Consider the following 18,523-nt stretch of genomic DNA (forward strand, 5'->3'; position numbering starts at 1 on the left):
AGTATCATGTTAAAAAACAAACAATGCCGACAATTAAAGAGCCAATAAGTGACTTGGATGAATCCTCCCCTTTACTGGTTACCCCCAGAGAACTTCTTGGTCAGACCAGAAACTTGTCCTGAGTCCCTTCTCTCTCCTCCTAGAGCTCACTTCCCAGGTTCTTTAGCACTTTTCACGTAATAAACTTGCCCTCAACCCGCCTTCACCTCCCTACCCTGCTCAGTCCTTACTTTCTTTCCTCCAACCCATTCATTATGCTTTTGAGTAGCTGTTTGATTTTCTCACTAGGTTCATCACAACTAGACTCTCTGGCCTTCTGCGTTCTGTCAGTAATGCCTAACGCGGCGGTTCTGCTTCTTGAAATTCTAGAAACGGCCCTGGCAGAGGCTCTAGCTGAGACCAACTTACTGACCACTTCTGACCAATTCCTGTTTGATGGACTTTGGAGGAGGAGGGGGCCTCTGAACACTCTCACGTCACTAATATCATACCTGTCACATTGTGCTTGTCAGATGAAGTTTCTGGATTTTCTCCAAAAGTCAGAAGGAAATAAAGATCAAAATACAGATCACGGTGCTGGCCAGAACACTGCCTTCCAGCTGAAATAAAGTTTAGAGTAGCTGGATAAAAATTGCATGAGAGGCTGCGTCAAGGAGATCTTGGAATCCTATAAGAGGTGGAGTTCCCAGCATCAGAGAGTATATGTGGCAGAAATGATGATACAAGATTCGGAGCATTAACTCCGTAATTTGTTATCAATTTCATTTGATCCTTTCCTGAGCTTCTGCACATAAAAATTAATCTATGGAGTTAATCTGTATACAAACTCTTGCCACAGGGGCTCCCAATAATAGTGTATGGAGTGAAGAGAGCAAAGCCGTTCCTCATGTCTCCTCTCGACAGCCAACTTCATATCAACTATTTAACTCGTGTGTGTGTGTGTGTGTGTGCAGTCTTGATAGTAATCCTGCAAAGTACGTGCAAGTCTTCAAAATCTAAGGAGGTTAGATTTTTTGTGTGTGTTTAGAGGTTTTAATTAATAGACTTTGTTTTTTAGGCACTTTCAGGTCTGTAGAAAGACTGAGCAGAACATGCGAGTCCCCGTCTACCTTCTGTTCTCTCTCCTCCACCCAGTTTGCCCGATAACTAGTGTCATCATTAGTGTGGTTATTTGTCACAACTGATAAGCGAATACGACACACATCAGTAACTCAAGTCCACAGTCTATATTAGGGTTCACGTTTTGTGTTGTGCAGGTCTGTGGGTTGTGAGATGCTTCGATTTAGATTGTTTTTTTCCTACACCTTTTAGCACCTAAGGATTCCTTAAAAGTTTCTTTAAAGTACTAAAGCAACCACGTTTACAAACAATAACTGAACTCATTTTTTAATTACCTAAGGATGTACGATCAATTCAATCCCATCACATATACACTGTGAGGCTTACAGTGTATCAGGTACCGGGCGGTGTGCTGGGGAAAGAGAAGTAGACAGAAATGGTCCTTTCCCTCGTAAAGCTTGAGGGCTTCCCATTCGAGATGAGTATCTGGTAAGTAAACACGAGTAAGTGCCCCTTCCAAAGGGCACACACAGAAGCTGCAAGAATCTACCCAAGGGGTCAGAATGACGGCTCTGACGTTACACATGTCCCCGAAGCAAAGAGCCTCCATGTTCTGGTTCCCTCAAGTCATGTCCCGAGTTGGTCCATGATCTCAGATGACTTCCTCTAAACTGGAGCCTCGCTCGGGTCCCCATTTTACTTTTCTGGGACCCAGGGATCCCCAGCAGCCCCAGATCATGAGACCCTGTGCAAGACCCACAGGGCTCAGGCCCAGGGCTCCCAGAGCCACCTCCTGTCGCCTCCCTCATCTGTAGAGAGAGGAATTCGCTGCCTCACCACACGGACGCCCTTTGTCTGACAGTGCTGAGCCGGCCAGTTAGAGCCCGGGGCTTATTTCCAACACAACTTTTCTCAGCTGCAAGGGCTGGCTGAAGGGACCTGCACATTTGGCGACTGTTAGCCTTGCATGTCTCTTGCCTGGAAAATCCCATGGACAGAGGAGCCTGGTGGGCTGCAGTCCATGGGGTCTCAAAGAGTCAGACACGACTGAGCGACTTCACTTTCACTTTTCACTCTCATGCATTGGAGAAGGAAATGGCAACCCACTCCAGTGTTCTTGCCTGGAGAATCCCACGGACGGGGGAGCCTGGTGGGCTGCCGTCTATGGGGTCGCACAGAGTCAGACACGAATGAAGCGACTTAGCAGCAGTAGCAGCCTTGCATGTGGGTTTCCGGGGGCTGCTACAACAAATTCCCACAAACTGAGGGCTTAAAACTATAAAAGTGTGTTTCCTGAGCCCGGGTGCTGGAAGTCTGAGATCAAGCTGTCAGCAGGGCCGTGTTCCCGGCAAAGCCTCTTGGGGAGAATCTGCCCCAGGCCATTCTCCCAGCTTCTGGGGGCTGCCAGCCATCCCTGACACCCCTTGGCCTGCAGACACATCACTCCACTCTTCACCTCTGTTATCACATGGTCTTCCCCTGGATGTCTTCATGTTTGTATGTCCCAAAGGCCTCTTCTCATAAGGATACCAATCACTGGACTTAGGGCCTCAACCTGATTACATCTACAAAGACCCTATTTCCAAATAAAATATGGCCGCATCCACAGGAGCTGCGGCTTAGGACTTGCACGTATCTTTGGGAGGGACAGGATCCAACCCTCAGCACTGTGAGTTCATCATTCACAACTGACCTCCACCAGAGTGAGACTAAGTGGAAGCAAAGCTGAGGCCAGAAGAAGAAAAGGATACTGTTTCCTGACAGTTTTCGAGTAGCACTGATTGGCCTAAGAGCGTGGACAACACCAAGCATGACATACGTGTGCAGGTATCCCATGCCATCAGTGTATGTCACCAATTACGTGTAGGCGGTTTTTAAAAAAGGAAAGACAGAACGTGGGGCTGTTCTGGGAGCTGAAAAACACAACTTCCCATGGTTCTAGAAATACCACTTTCCTCATCCCAGGGAAGACCATGATGTCAGAGATTTAACTGAACATCACTCATCATGTGTTCGTTCCAAACACAGTTGGTAAGAATCTACGCTGCCTGCCCTGTTCTATGCTGGGCAGACAGGGCAGCAGGGGAAAAGCACCCTAACACAGGAGCTCATGTTCTAGTATAAGGAGACCAGCGCTAAGTAAGGAAATAAGGGGAAAGTACAGAAGAACATCCCTGAAGTGGCTGCGGAGTGAAGGGGGGAAGTCAGTGGGGACAGAGGAAGTCGTACTTAGACGGGGACGTGGGAGACAGTGAGGCAGAGCAAGAGAAGCTCTCCTGATGGCTTGTTTCTCATTTCTTTCTTTGGGGGATGGAACTGATTCACACACGGCTGAGTACGGAGGTACAGATTTGGTGAGAGAGGTTTAAAATGCTGGAACAAGAGGGCATTTACTGATGGCTGAAGGCCTGGGGGCTGGGGATGGCTGGTGATGAGAAAAGTCAGAAGTGGAAGCAAAGACCTTGCTGTTGCCAGGTGTGCAGCAGGGTCCGTTACGGTGGGAGCCACATGCAGGAAATGAAAATTTAGACCTGCTCATACTTGAGGACCTGAGTTCTTGCTTGGGTTCTGCTAACTATCTCTGTGACTCTGCTTTCTCATTGACAACACACCCTGGGAGGGTACCAGTCACCCACACTCCTCTTCACAAAAAAGTGAGAGCCTCTGAAGCAATTCCAAATAGTCCCACTGCACTAGGGTTTCCCATCTGGGCACAATAACATCTGGGCCCCAATTCTCTGTGGCGGAAGCTGTCCTGTGCATCACAGGGTGGTCAACAGCACCCTAGCCTCCACGCACTAGATGCCAGGAGCAACCTTCTCTCTAAATGTGACGACCAACAACATCTCCAGACTTTGTCATTGTTACCTGGGGGACGGAGTCGCCCCTGGTTAAGAGTTGCCGCTAGATCATGGGTCAGAGCAGAGGATCAACAGGTTTTTCAAGGAAGTTCAAGGTCAGCTTCTCCTGAACCCACTCTGCCCAGCCATTCCTCCGCAGGACAGGAGCCCAGACATAAGGTCTGACCATGACTCCATCTCAGTCCTGCCCAGGTCACGTCCTTTAAACCCCACCCCACCCCCTTTGCCTTCAGAAGTTGACCTAACTGGCTTAAAAAAAAAAAAAAAGATAAATAAACAAGCCCGAATTGTGCACCAAAAGATAAAGGATTATTTGCTTTTCTTTACAAAAGCATCATTCCTATCTGCAGTATATACAGTGAATGTCTTTTTTCTTCCAAGTCACCAAAAACAAGCTAATTGAGTACACAACATTTTGGGGGTTCTTTCTCTGAATGATTTTCATGTTATTATTCTATTTTAAACATTCTTTATTTTTAAAACAGGGGAGTGGAGGATGGGGAAAGCAGACCAAGTAATATTAAACAATTAGAAACTTCAGACATTTTACAAATTATTACAGTCATCAGCATCATCACTATTTTTATTTTCTGTTCTAACCCAGAAAGTTACAGTTCTCAAAAGCACAAGTGGATCTAATGAGATATAACCAGGATACAAATGTCTTTCTAGTATTTCATTCTTTGCTGTCAATCCAGTTCAAACTCCAAGATACCACTGAATGAAGGATTCTCAACTCAACACTAAAGAGCAAATCAAGATTTCCATTAAAAAAAGAAAAACTGCATGTTCCCAGGCTTTTATCCATTTGTATACCTATAAGAAGCAGCTGCAACTTTGCATACAAGTGATTTCTTTTTACATAAATAAAATGTTTTTGCCATTTTTAGTCACTGAAGCATTAAAAAAAAAAATAAAGTAGAAGCCGTTGAAAGGATAAGCTTTAAAAAATAACTTTGTTGGCTTACTGAATGATTAGTTCTTGGTGTTTTTTTTTTTTTGAAAAGTTTGTTGTACATCCTATTCCCAATTCAATTTACACTCACCTGCAGAGACCTCTATGCCTTTTAATTGCTACTCTGGTTTTTTCCCCCAGTTTTATTGAGAAATACTGGTATTCTGGTTTTTGATGCAAATATTTCTTTTTCCCGAAGATGTACCACTGTCTGAGATAAGTGATTTGGGGGGATTTTGAAAGTATGTTGAAACACTGTATTAGGGAATCTAAACATGAAGGCTGTACGATGGGGAACACATGTAAACCTGTGGCGGATTCATTTTGATATTTGGCAAATCTAATACAGTTATGTAAAGTTTAAAAATAAAATAAAATTAAAAAAAAAAAAAAAAAAGAAAGAAAAAAAAAAAAAATAAAGGTGAACGTGTCTGCAGGAGCCTGCCTTGGAAAGAAACCTGTCCGTCTACAGATGAGCTAAATGATGTGAAACACGGAAGAAGCATCATTCTATGGCTCACTGCCAAGCTGGGCTCAGTACTCCACAGAGACTGTTGAGTTGGTTTAAGACCTTTCAGCAAAAAAAAAAAAAAAAAACAACAACAACTCTGTAGCTGGATACCTTTATGCTCCCCCAGGATAGCACATCCCCTCCCTCCACATCCACCTGGTTTTACTCTCTTATCTTTAGTCAGAAGTAGAGTTGGTCAGGACAGCAATTTCCAAGTTAAAAATCCTTGGTTAGATATGAATGAATGAAAGTAGCTCAGTCGTGTCCAACTCTTTGCGACCCCAAGGACTCTACAGTCCATGGAACTCTCCAGGCCAGAATACTGGAGTGGGTAGCCTTTCCTTTCTCCAGGGGATCTTCCCAACCCAGGGATCGAATCCGGGTCTCCCGCACAGCAGGCAGATTCCTTACCAGCTGAGCCGTAAAGTTGGATGAGCTAAGAACATTCAACTATTGACAAAACCCAATCTACTCACTCAAGACACTTTAACTCTTATAGTTGTCTCAGGTGTTCACATTTTTAATTGGCAAGAAGACACAAAGAACAAGCATCCCAAACTCAATAGGTTACAGCAATTTGTTCCCACACGTTTTCTTTTTTTAATTTCTCATGGTTCTGTGGGTTGACCAGCAGGTCTTCTGATCTGAGCCAACTCATCTGGGCTGGATATGGTGGTCTCATTTCCGTGTCTGACAGCTAACTCAACGTCACCTGGGGAGATAGCGTGGGGATAACCTGGAGTGGGGGATTTGGTGAACTCCCTGCTTTCTGGAAGCTTAAAATCTAGTCATGCATTAATAAATAACACTAATGAATACAGAGACCGAGGTGAGTTGGGGAAGATGTCCTGAGGATGTGATGTGTGAACCAGGATCTAAAGGATGAAGAGAAGGGCCATAGTTCAACTCCCCAGAAAAAGAGACTCTGACATGCAGATCTGAGTACAAAGGGTCTATGGTGGGGTGCTCTCAGAAACATCGCCTGCAAGGGAGTGGGGGAGGCTGCATGGGGCAGAGGGAAAAGCAGCAACAGAGGACCTGGCCAAGAGCCTGAAGTCTTATCAGAGTCTTAGACTTTGTACCCCCGTCAACCAGTCATAACTCTCTGGGCAAGGCAGCTCCTTTCAGTTGAGGACAAACCCTGGGGAAAGACTCGACTATCAGCTGACAATAGTCCTGTGAGCTGAGTGGGAATAGTGAGCAGTGCCCCCCACACTCACCCCAGCGTCCCTAAAAGGAACCAGAGACAAAGGAGGAAGGAGATACACCCAACAGTGGGGACAGTATGTGCAAAGGCCCTGTGGCAGCAGAGAGCCTGGAGCATGTGGGCAATGGAGAGAAGGCCCACGGAGGGCTGGGGTGTGGAGAGCAGGCATGAGTGTGCAATGAGACAAAGCTGGAGAGCAGGCAGGATGAGGTCACATGGGGCCAGGTGGACCACGGTAGGGTTTTGGTCCTCATTCTAAGAGTAATGTGAAGCCACAGAGATTTTTCAAGCAAAAGAAGAAATTTGCTTCAGCGAAAAGAAGAGAATTGAGTAAAGTGCAGAGAGGCAAGGTTGAGCCGAGGTGGGAAGACCAGTCCACGTATATGCAGGTGGCAGGCGGCCCGGGAGACGGTGAGAATTGAATGGAGTCAAGAGAGGTTTTAGAGGTGAAGTTAATGAGGTCTGACGCAGGCAGAGATGAGGGGTGCGAGGGGTAAAAGGCATCAGGGACGCTGCTCTGTTTTCTGGTCTGCCAATGAGTAGACGTGCCTAGACCAGGGTGGAGGACTCCAAAGGAGCTAGAGCAGACCACGCTGTACTCCAAGCAGCCACTGGGGTACTAAGGTGACGCTCACATCTCCAAATCTGGAACTCCAGTGGGAGGTAAAGATGGCAGAGAAGTGGTAATGGAAGACTCTGTGGGGATGAGATTGTCCAGGGAGCACAGAAGAGGAGAAGTCTAAGACTAAGTCCCAGAACATCCCACACTCAAAGGCCAGGTGGGAGGAGACAGGCCAAACAGGATCCCAAAGAGCAGATGAAGTGAAAGGAAATGGGAAACAAGGTCAAACGAGGAAATCATTTCAGGGAGAGAATGGCCCAGGACAAGCACCATGGAGGTTCAAGCAGGATGAAGGCTGAAAATTTTCCGCTGGATTAATGACAAATAACAGAACTGAGGTCTTCAATGTAAGAAACAAATAATTAAGCAGAATTTTTTTTTTTTTTTTCTGTTTGGGGAAAGGTAACTCCAGGTTATCATGTTGCTAAATAACTCATTCCCCTCTCTTTTGTGTTTGGCTCTTAGAAGAAGCTACAGGAGTTCTCAGCACTTAGAAAAATGACTGCGTATGCTTTAAAGCCAAGTAAACACTGCCTTTGATTAGTTTGGGAACAGCCAGGTCTCTCTTGCTAGAAAGAAGATCAAAAGCTTGGAGAGAAATCAAATACATGAAAATTAAGCAAAAGTGACATAATCTCTCAAACCTAAATTTTACAAATCATAACATCCAATCCTGGTGAGTTTTCAGCGAGCCCTACATTCATTCACTCATTCCATGTAAACTGGCACAGCCATGTTGGAAACTGTTATAAGAAGGAACAAGATTCATGAAAACAGTCCTGAACGTAACTGTCCTGCTTCTGTGAATTTTACCCAATGATACGATTCAAGAGAAACATAAGAAAATAAAATAATATGCACACAGATATCTAATGCAGATTTTCTCTAAAAGCTAGTCCTTAAAACAACATATATGCTCAATACTTGGGGACAATTTTAGTATTTGTTAAACAATAGGATGGAATACTAAGGAATCATTAAATTGACTTTGCAGCACCACAGAGGAAAGTGATGAGGTACAAATAAAACACAAAAGAGTAGGCTAAGTATTACCTTATTTGTGTAAATTATATAGGAATATGGAGATAAAAATGAAGTCATGAGGAGTTAGGGTGGGGTCACAGATTTCCCATCTTTAAAGTCACTAATATTTTTGTGTTGCTCATTAGTGTAAAATATTCAGGAGTAGTATTTGGGAGAAGCATCCAAAGAAGAAAAACACCTGCTGAAAGGGGCTTCAAAGAAAAACTAAACAGAAGCAGACAGACAACTCTGATCAGAATAAGACTGTCTTCACTACACGCTGAACCAGTCAAGATAAACTAAACGGAAGCATCTAACTTCATGGATAACTTCAGCACTCACTAATAGAAGGTAAAACCAACTCTCCCTTTTGCCTAAGCGTTTGGTGTCTGTGAAATACTGTTCCATCTTTCATGTCACCTCTGCAAAAGGAACTGTTTAGGCTTAGTAGAGAATCCTACATAATTAAGCAGACAGAGTCTACTTCTCAGATAATTATACCTGGAAGGATCTGAAGGTCCAGCTCAAGAGACCAATAAAGAAGGTTACAACTTGTGTGTTGAGCCCAAGTACTAGATCTGGAAGAATTTAATGGCATCCTGAGCATTCTGCCCAGAGATACATGGGCCCAGACCAGTACCTAAGGGGTTTCTCTGTTCCTCTGCCTCCCTGGTGCTTGCTGAAGAAGCAAGAGCTGGTTTGCCCATGCCTCCCTGGCAAGGAGGGTCTGGCTCTCATATCCCTTGGAAGTGGGGACAAGAGCTGGCATTTGCAGGAGTGGAGATTGAGTGCTTGGATTCCCAGAAGCCACACGGCACTCGTCCACTAAAATTAAAACGTCTCCTTTCCTTCTTAACTCACTGAATCACGAGGCTCATTCGAACTGCTGGAGCTGTCTTCTTGAGAAACAGGTGATCATTAAGTCCTGGCACGGACACTCCATCTTAGCTCTGGGTGTCTCGAAAAGGATATAGCCTTTTCAAGCTCAGGGAAGTTCAGGGGAGGAAAGATTTTGCTGCTGGTCATGAAATAAGAGGAAAGACACACCATGGAGTTATAACCAGGGGCCATGTCTTCTAAGTGCTGATCACTGCTCCCAGGTACTGCAGATACTCATCGTATTTACGATGATGCTCGCAATGGACAACATCCATGGCAGGAGGAGGGGGTCGGGGAAAACTTACACCAGACCATATTCCCTGCCTCTTGCAGACAGATGACCTGGAGTTGTTCATGCTGATGCAAAACCCAACTGCCCTCAGAGAATTATGACTTCTGAAGACCAAGTATACAGTTCAAGGATCCAGAGACCTCTAGGGGGACCAGCGTATAAACTAACAGTCTTTTTCAAAACTCCTTTAAATTATCTTCTTCTCAAACCTTTAAGCCACACCCCTTCCCCAACCAAGAATCTATTTCCCAACAATGGGCAGCAACCTCAGCATCTTAAATCATGGCCACAGACCAGCCAAGAGAAGTAGAATCCGTGTGCCAAAGTGTAGGACTTGTTAAATAAATTCTTCCTTGACAGCAGAGAAAGGCCTGGCTCAGAAAATGGCTCCTTAAACATTTTAATTTAATTCAGCAAGGATTTATTATGCACCTGATATTAGGAGCCAGACTCCAGGAGCTGAAACTAGAAAGAAAGACAGAGAGGTATATTCTCTTACATTCGGCTGGGGAAGGGCTGGCAGATTCTGAACCCTCCAAAAGCAAGTGAACATCATCCAGGGATTTCTCTAGGTAGCCTGATTCTCCACCTGGTCCTGAAATGTATCCCTTCCCTCTTTGGGGCATGGATGTGTGTCTTCCATCAGTTGTGCCTCTTTCAGATGAATTTGTTTTTCCTTATTAAGTCTCTGGTATTGCCCTGCCGGTAACCCTGCCCACACCTCCTCCCCAGTTCCTGCTTTAAGGTTTGGCATTAGCCCCACCCACCCCCACCCCCTCAAAGTCTGCTGATTCTCTAACACTCCACTGATTTTCCATTTCTGGTATCTGCCCTACACCAGACAGTTCACATTAGCCCTGCCTTTCAACACCCATGAGCACACACCAGGGGCTGGGCAATGCTGTGGGCCTGTGGATATTGCTCCAGGCAAGAAAGCCCTAGCTTATGCACGCTGGGAGCTGACAGTCTGCCCAGACAGAGACACACCCCAAAGGGCAACAAGGCCGAGCAGAACGCTGGGCAAGGGCATAAGGCCATCACACGCCGTGGATTTGATTGTTGGCTCCACGAGGATGCCTGACCTTGACTGTAATGCTCATCCCTTGGACCTTCAGGTGAATTAACCACAACCATGTCAGAGGGTTTCGTAAAGATGCAATGAGACAGTCCACTGCAAGCATCTACCCCAGTGACTGGCACCCAGTCATCCCATAAAAACAACGCTAGCTACATTTATGAAATTCCTTGCCTAAGCCACATTCAAATATTCATACAATATCAGAAAACCCATAGTACTGAGTGCAGCTCTCCCCTTCTACAGTCAGCTCTGCAATCTGATATTCAAAATTCCCTGGTATCACTCCTTGTTACAGCTGGAGATTGTTGTTGTTGTTTAGTTGCTAAGTTGTGTCTGACTCTTAACAACTCCATGGACTGTATCCTGCCAGGCCTCTCTGTCCATGGGATTCTCCAGACAAGAATACTGGAGTGGATTGCCACTTCCTTCTCCAAGGGAGCTTCCCAGCTCAGGGATCAAACCCACGTCTTCTGTATTGGCACATAGATTCTTGACCACTGAGCTCCCAGGGAAGCACAGGGGGGCTATATTTCAACTAAGATAAAGAAGGGCTTCCTATGTGGTAAATACCTGGGAAACTGTAAAAGGCATTAAACCACCCCCCCCTTTAGTTTCTTTATAATACATGAATGGTTAAAGCAGGGGTCCGCAGATATTTTCTGAAAAAAGCCAGAAGATAGTAAATATTTTAGGTTTTGCAGGTATACGGTCTCTGTCACAACTACTCATAACCACAAACACAATATAAACCTGTAAGCACAGCTGTGTTCTAATAAAACTTTAGTTGCAAAAGCAGGTGATGGGTCAATTTTTGACCTGCAAGTCAGAGTTTGCCAATCTCTATAATTTTTCGTTTAAGACAAATATTATAAAGTTGTATTGTGAGGTGAGGCTTATAACCTACAGATATAATACTTCCATATAACTGTAACACAGAGGGTCGGGGGAGTGAATGGACCCATATGGCTGGAGGTTTTCCGCACGCTACTAGAAGTGAGGCAACACTAGCCGGCAGGAAACTGCGCCTGGCTCAGGATAATATTCAAGTATAAAAAGCCAATAGATAGATTAATATGGAACTCTAATATGTTTTATAATTATATATATATATATTTTTTTTTTCAAACACCAAAAAGAAAGTAGGAAAAGCAGGAACAGAACAAAAATAAAATAGAAGGAGGGACAAATAGAAAGCAAATAGTAAACCAGGCCTAAATCCAGTCACATCAATAATGACATTCAATATTAATAGAATAAACACTCAATTTAAAAGAGAGAAATTGTCAGAATGGGTAAAAAAAAAAAAATCAAAACCCAACTCTTACTGCCTACCAGAGATGTGTCTCAAACATGAAGACAGACAAAGGCTGAAAGTAAACAGATGCAAAAAGCATGACAGAGAGGTCTCGTGGATACAGTGTGCAAAGTCAACCTGGAAACAAAGAATCTTTCCAGAGACAGTGAGAAGAGCACATCTGGGTGGGAGAAGAGCTGCTGCTGTGATTGAAATTCTTGGATGGTGCCCACCACAGAAAGAAGCTCTTTGCTTCCTGGTTTCAACCTCAGGTGGGAAAAGAGTTAAATAAACAGGGATGACTTGAGCCATAGACTAAAAAGGCTCCTAAATTCCCAGAGATGAGGAAGACCAGGGGACAGCCTTTCTGGGTGCCTCTATGGGGGCTGCAGTTGATGGGGTGATGTGGGCGAGTGTGACCCCCTTCAGGTGGCACCTGAAGTGCTGCCTGAGCTCCCCAGGATCTTGATCTCCATCCTCATCACCACACAGCTGTCAGACGCTTACAGTGGCCAGGCTCTGTGCTAAATAAATACCCTACATGTACCATCCCATTTATGCCTCCCTTCAGTCCGATGAGGCCCAAACTGTGGATGGGAAAATGAGCCAGAGAGAGCTTCCAAAACCTGTCGCAGCCTTGAAGTGCAAAGCCTGGGCTGGCACAGACACTGGTTGAGCTCTAGAGCCCGTGCTCCGAACACCACTGCATACTCCCTCCATTCCAGCTGGCTCATCCTGCAGCCTCTGGTCCTGCATGGCTGGGAGTGGCCACTTTCAAGAGGAGGGAGAGAGAAACACAAGGGCTGTGGGAAGGCCTGCCCCTTTTCAAGCAGCATCAAGTTCTTTCTCCCCACCACAAGATTTGTAGTGTGTGTGTGTGTGTGTGTGTGTGAGAGAGAGAGAGAGAGAGAGAGACTTTGAACAGAGGTAACTGCGAGAAAAGTTGGAATATGCCAACAGCAGTGTTCAGGAGGTGGGCAGCCAAGCCAGCTCCTTGGCAAAACACCGTCATCATTTTCACAGACCAGTCCGGAGTGGACACATGTTCCTCCCATCTGTTCCCACCTCTGTGCTTTTAAAAATGTTCCAAGTCAGGCCTTTGGTGCCCCTCCTGCCCCCGGCGCTTGAATGCCTTCGTGGGCTCACAGGTGTTGGGCAGCCTGTACTCATTGCCGTTCTCTCGCCTCTGCCGGTAAATACGGCTGCGCTGGTTCCCATCGGGGCTGCTTACCAGGGACGAGGCACCAAGGAGCAGAGGGTTTCACACGGACCGCCTCATGTATTTTTCCCATTGCGTAAGAGAAGGGTTATCCCTCTCACTTCACAGATTTGGCAACTGTAGCTCAGAGCAACTAAATAACTTGCCGAAAGCCACAGAGCTACTGAACAGGTGGAGTTGGAACTCTGAACCTTTATCTGACCAAATTCAAAGCCCACATCCCCAACCATCTGCAGACACAGGAAGACCTACGAATATGTGGCTATCCCTTCTCCTCTGCCGATACCAGGACCTCAAAGACTCACCTAAGCTCCTCGGCACAGGAATCCAACTAGTTAAAGAACTCTGATTTTTCTCTGGAAAGAAATAATTCTGATACCAAGGCTCTTCAATTACTCTGTGCAATTAAGTCCTGAGTGCTTGTTTGAACAATTAACCAAAATAATTATAAATGTATCTCTGTTACTACAATTGCATATTAACAAAGGCTCAGAGCCAATTAATCATTACTCCATCAATATCTAATTTGCATAAACCTATTCTCTTTAAAGACTCCATGTTTGGGGTGACAGGGCTCCCTCATCGATTATGGAAATATCCCCATCAAACTTCCCTGGGGCCGTCAAAAGGAATAAAAGGGGTTGTCTGGTGTTGGCTGCTCAGCGCCCCTGCCCAGCCTTCCCAGGGACAGACAAGGGTGGAGAACAAAGGGGAAGAGACACAATGACCGCACGGTTCTCCACCGGGAGACGGGCCTGTCGGGTTTGGCTTCCAGCATGATGGGCAGAGAGGGGCATCTGGCGGAGTCAGGGGAAACTAGGGTCTGAGCCTCCTTTGGAGTCATCCAAATTCACTCATTCATTCATTCACCTGTCCATCCAATAAATACACCAACACATATTTGCTCACTGCTATGTAATATCAGTAGGAGTCAACAGTGACTGAGAATCTCCTTGGCAATCACTGAGGTAGACAATTAGCCAGCTGTCACAGGGTGCAGCTTTGGGGTGTTTATGTCTAATTGTAAACAAGTAACACGTGAAAAATCCCATTAAAAACATAACACATGCCTATATAGTTACATACTTGACTGTTTACATAAGAGTAGGAAAAGCTATATAGAATGCCACACATCAAAACATTCACATCAGCACCCTAACCTGTAGAGACTGGAGAAAGGTGGGGAGAAATTAATTATGTTTTCTTTCTTACTTATTAAAACATTTTCGTAAATGCTTTCATAAACTAAACTTACATTTTGCACATTTTCAAAACTAAACCATTAGAATTTCATTTATGATCATTTTAATTTGCTGTGCATCAATGGCTGTGTCTTCAGAAATCTGGGCCCTAACATTTCACTCAACAAGCCATCTTTTAGTTCTCCTGGCCCCCCTGGGTGTTACAGGGAGAGCGGTGAGATGAACTCCCAATCTCAAAGAGTTTAAGAGTCTTACTGCAGGGGCAGGATATTACAGGAGAAAAAGCAAGTCACCGACACTAGTCAGAAGCAGAGGAGTTATGGATAAGAGAAGTGACCGGTGCAGGAAAAGCAGGTGACTTCAGAAATTTGCAAACCAACATTTTCCCCTCTTATCGGCTTAACAAATAAACAGCAGTGTGTGCCTGCGTTCCAGCTGTGTGGAGTGAAGGGGAGGAAGAACGAGGATGGGAGTCACCCAGGGTGTCCAGGTAAATGCTGCAAGCTGGCCGAGTGGGACAGCAGCCCCCAGCCTGCGGAAGAGAGCTGTGCCCACGGCACAGGCCTCATCTTAAACAGTCTCGACACCTCAAACATAAGGATAAAAATAGCAGCCCCAGAAGGAGTTAGTGGAAATAAAATGAAAGGTGAGAACCCCAGAGGCAACCCTGAATCTGCTGGAGAGGCAAAGCGAAGGGCAAGCTGATGGACCCCACGGTCAAGGGCAGGAAGTTTGGTTGGAGGTGAGTGCTAGGAAGGGGGGCAGTTTGACCTGGCCCCAGGGTAGACAGAAGGATACGAGAACCAGATGACATCAGGCTTCACTCCATGCTCACAGATGCTTCAGGAAAGTCTGACTTTTGCAGAACAACAAAACCTGCTTGAGTCTGTAGGGGAGGGGGAGGGAATGTTTTGCACAAAATATTCTCCCAGATCTATCACAACAAAGACTCTCAGATGATTGCTTACACGCGTGGTCCTACAGCAGCAGCGAAGGACAGTCTTCAAAACGCCTGCCTGGCTGCACACAAGCGCGTCTAGGAAAGCAGTGAGGCAGGCCCGCGGCGCAGCGTCAGCGCTTATTCAGTTATTACACCACCCCACTCCAGGCACCCAGGCAGAAGACACACAGCAGTACCTGCCGTCGAAAGACTCATGATCTAGTTGACAAAGACTGAAACGGAAACCAGCAATCCTTAAACCTGCTCATTTCAGTTATTTCAGGACCGGATCCCTAGATCCCATCTCTGGGGGAGGAGCCTGTGAATCATCTGAAGAAGAAAGTTCTCCAGGTGGTGCTATTGATTGGCTGGGATTAGTGGAAAACGCATTTTTCCTGCACCGCCCCACCAAAGATAACATCTCCTCTGTTAACATTTTTCTAGCAGCAGAATGTCTGTGTTTTTAATATTTGAACTTCATAGAAAGCAACTATTTCTCAACATCACACTCTTCTGCAAATATCCAGGGAGACATATTTAGATCCCCTATAGACCGTGCAACACATATTTTAAAACAATGTAAAAACAAAGAATTGAGTGACCTTGCAAATAAAATCAGAAGAATGTCAGAATGCTATGTAGATATTTTCAAGAGCTATCTTTTTTTAAATATATTTTCCTGAGGGGCAGTAAAAGGGACACATGTGTCAGAAGAAGCTGGTGATGAGAAGTACCACAGCCTCTGTGCAGACAGGCAGCTGAGTGATAACAATCCAGGTCATTTGGTGGTTGGGGTTCAGAACCGAAGGTTGAAACATTTTACCCTCTGACTGATAGCTTGTTACATATACAGGTGAGCTTTACGATGCAAGAAACTGGAAACTTTAGGGTTGATGTGTAATGCCATAAATTTTTTCTCTTTTAAAATAACAGGATACAGGCCCCAGGTTAGCATTATTTGAGCAGACTGTCTGAGGTTCGAGTGTGGATGACTGATGTAATGTGGGATATGATGATAATTCAATTCCACTGTGAGGCCTGCAGCCATCAGGAGCCACCCTTGGTACAGGAAGAGGGTACCACAGAGCGTGTGACATTGGCCCTAGGACCTCTGCTAACAGGGAGGTGTTTTTGAGGCTGAAAGGAAGATGAAATTTCAGTAGCTGTTTTGGTAAAGAGACAAATTCCCGAACACCCCTGAGCTGATTGAGGATTTTGAAGAAGGGCAGAGACACTTGAAACCTAGTCTTCAGTTATCAGCATCAAACCACACCTGGCTGCTTTAGAAATGCAAATTCCCGGGCCCACCTACACCTGGTGACTCAAAATTGTTGAAGTGGGACTCCAGAAATCACCAGGTGGTTCTTATTTGCTCTCAAGTTGAGTACCCAGGGTGCTCATGACAGAAGAGAGAGGAAGGTACGTGAATTTATATTCTGGAAAAGTGAATGAAAGGATCAGTAAGGGCTGGTGAATAAATTTTGATAAATTCATTTTATAGTAGTCAGGAGAATTAGATGATATATGAGGAAAGATACTTCTGATGTGTTGTTTTTTTAATTGTCATCTTTCTTTTGATACTTTATAAGTAAAAAAGCAAAATGCTGAATATAATATCCTATTAAAAACATGCAGACATATATGCCTATAGTTTATATATTTGTACATTTATCTAAGAATATAAAAAACTATCAAAGACCTATCAAAAACTATCAACTATCAAAGACTGAATGTTACCATCAGTTTCCTAGTGAGGAGAGACTGGAGGAGAATTGGAAGTCATTATTTACTTTTTCTATTTTAAAAAGTGTCCAAACAAGCATTTTTATAAATGCTCTTATAACTTAGAAAATAAAGTTTTAGAATTACACAAGTATATAAAAGCACTCCCCCAGAATTCTCATGCACTTTGTACAACATCGGAGTGCGCCGTGGGCTGAGGAACCCCAGACGGAGCACGCTGGCTTCCGAACAGAGATGTCTGAGTTCCAAACGCTGGTTCTGCCCCAACCTCCTAGACGCTCCCTCTCCTGGGAGATGAGGCTGCTGCGCTGAAACTGCACCTCAAACTCTCGCCCAATCGCCAACCAGGACTTCATTTTTCAGTGGTTTGTCGTCTTTATTACTCCTGGGTTTGAAGTGATGGTCACCAAACTAAGCTCATGTATTCACTTAGGGCTTTTGTTCTCACTAAAAGGAGAATTTCTATTAACTCTTTTAGGATATCAGATCAGATCAGTCTCTCAGTCGTGTCCGACTCTTTGCGACCCCATGAATCGCAGCACGCCAGAATCGACCCCAAGTCCCCCTTCGTAGGGTCCACGGAACAGGAGGATATCCAGGGTTCTTTTACACTCGCTTTTGATGCTGCGATTTTTCTTAGAAGTTTCCACGAGGGGTGTGACCACTGGCGACAGGACAGACAGACCACCGCCCTGCTCTGTGCACCGTGCTCGCTGGGGCCTGACCACCATGACAAACGCCCGCGGAGGCGCTCAGCTACCCCGAAGCATCGTGTCAGGGGCTGGGGGAGGGGCTGGGAGAGGCTTTGAGAGCAAGCACCATTCTCGGCTCAAAACAGCCAACTATGCTGATTCAAAAAAAAAAAAAAATTTTTTCAAAAACGCCTGTGGGTAAATTTGAGCTGCCCACAGCTCCCCAGGGGCATCTCGAACTTGCTGTCGAGCCATTTCTGTGGATTTCAGTCAAATTCTAATTTTAGTGTTCATTAAACACGGGTAATTCCCCAGCCGGTCCCTGCCTCACCTCGCACAGAGCATGTCGGCAATATAGGTCACCGAGGCTTCGAAAACACTCCCACATCAAAGAGAAACCTTTGCATTATGAGTATTAACTTTATAAATAATGATGAATTTGAAAAGTTTTTCAGAAGCAAGGGGCGGGTGTGAAAAGAGCTGGTGTCCTCCTTGTGAACATCTGCAGGAGAGTGGCTTGTTAGAGGAGTGACTGTACACAACCTTCTGTTCTGGGAAGTGGGATGGGACAGAAATGTGTCTACCTCTATCACTATATTTAAACTGCCATTTGTTTAGACTGATAAAGCAGGGATACAACTGGAGTGTGCGATGCTGGGAAACACACACACACATCCACCACAGATGTAACATATCTATAAAGGCAGACTGCTTAACATTATATGTCTTCACATTGTCATAAGGTAAAGGCCAAATTCCTTACCATATCAGTTAATATCCTTTACGGTGAAAGTAACAACAACACAAAAAGTTGCTTAGATCCGAAGGGTATTTAATACTTCCCAATCATCCCAAAGGAGTTGGCTCTGAGCCTCAGGCCTCGTGATCACAAGGTGGCTGCTGCAGTGCCAGACATCACCTGCTCACATTAAGAGCACCTCCCTGG

At 45.1% G+C, this 18,523-nt stretch overlaps 1 long non-coding RNA gene across 4 annotated transcripts in view; it reads right to left on the reverse strand.

Annotated features, from left to right (window-relative positions):
- Nucleotides 1-18,523, reverse strand: part of LOC112580196 — a 200,979-nt gene that overhangs the window by 21,243 nt on the left and 161,213 nt on the right. Inside the window, exon 1 of one of the 4 annotated variants that reach the window (XR_006546282.1) lies at nt 15,340-15,477. The exons of 1 other annotated variant lie outside the window; for it this stretch is intronic. This is a non-coding gene — a long non-coding RNA (uncharacterized LOC112580196). Of the gene's footprint in view, nt 1-15,170; nt 15,478-18,523 lie in introns of those variants that run through there. 2 more of the 4 variants (XR_006546284.1, XR_006546281.1) reach the window with 2 other exon arrangements.

Source organism: Bubalus bubalis, chromosome 18, assembly GCF_019923935.1.
Source record: "Bubalus bubalis isolate 160015118507 breed Murrah chromosome 18, NDDB_SH_1, whole genome shotgun sequence".
Classification (NCBI taxonomy): domain Eukaryota; kingdom Metazoa; phylum Chordata; class Mammalia; order Artiodactyla; family Bovidae; genus Bubalus; species Bubalus bubalis.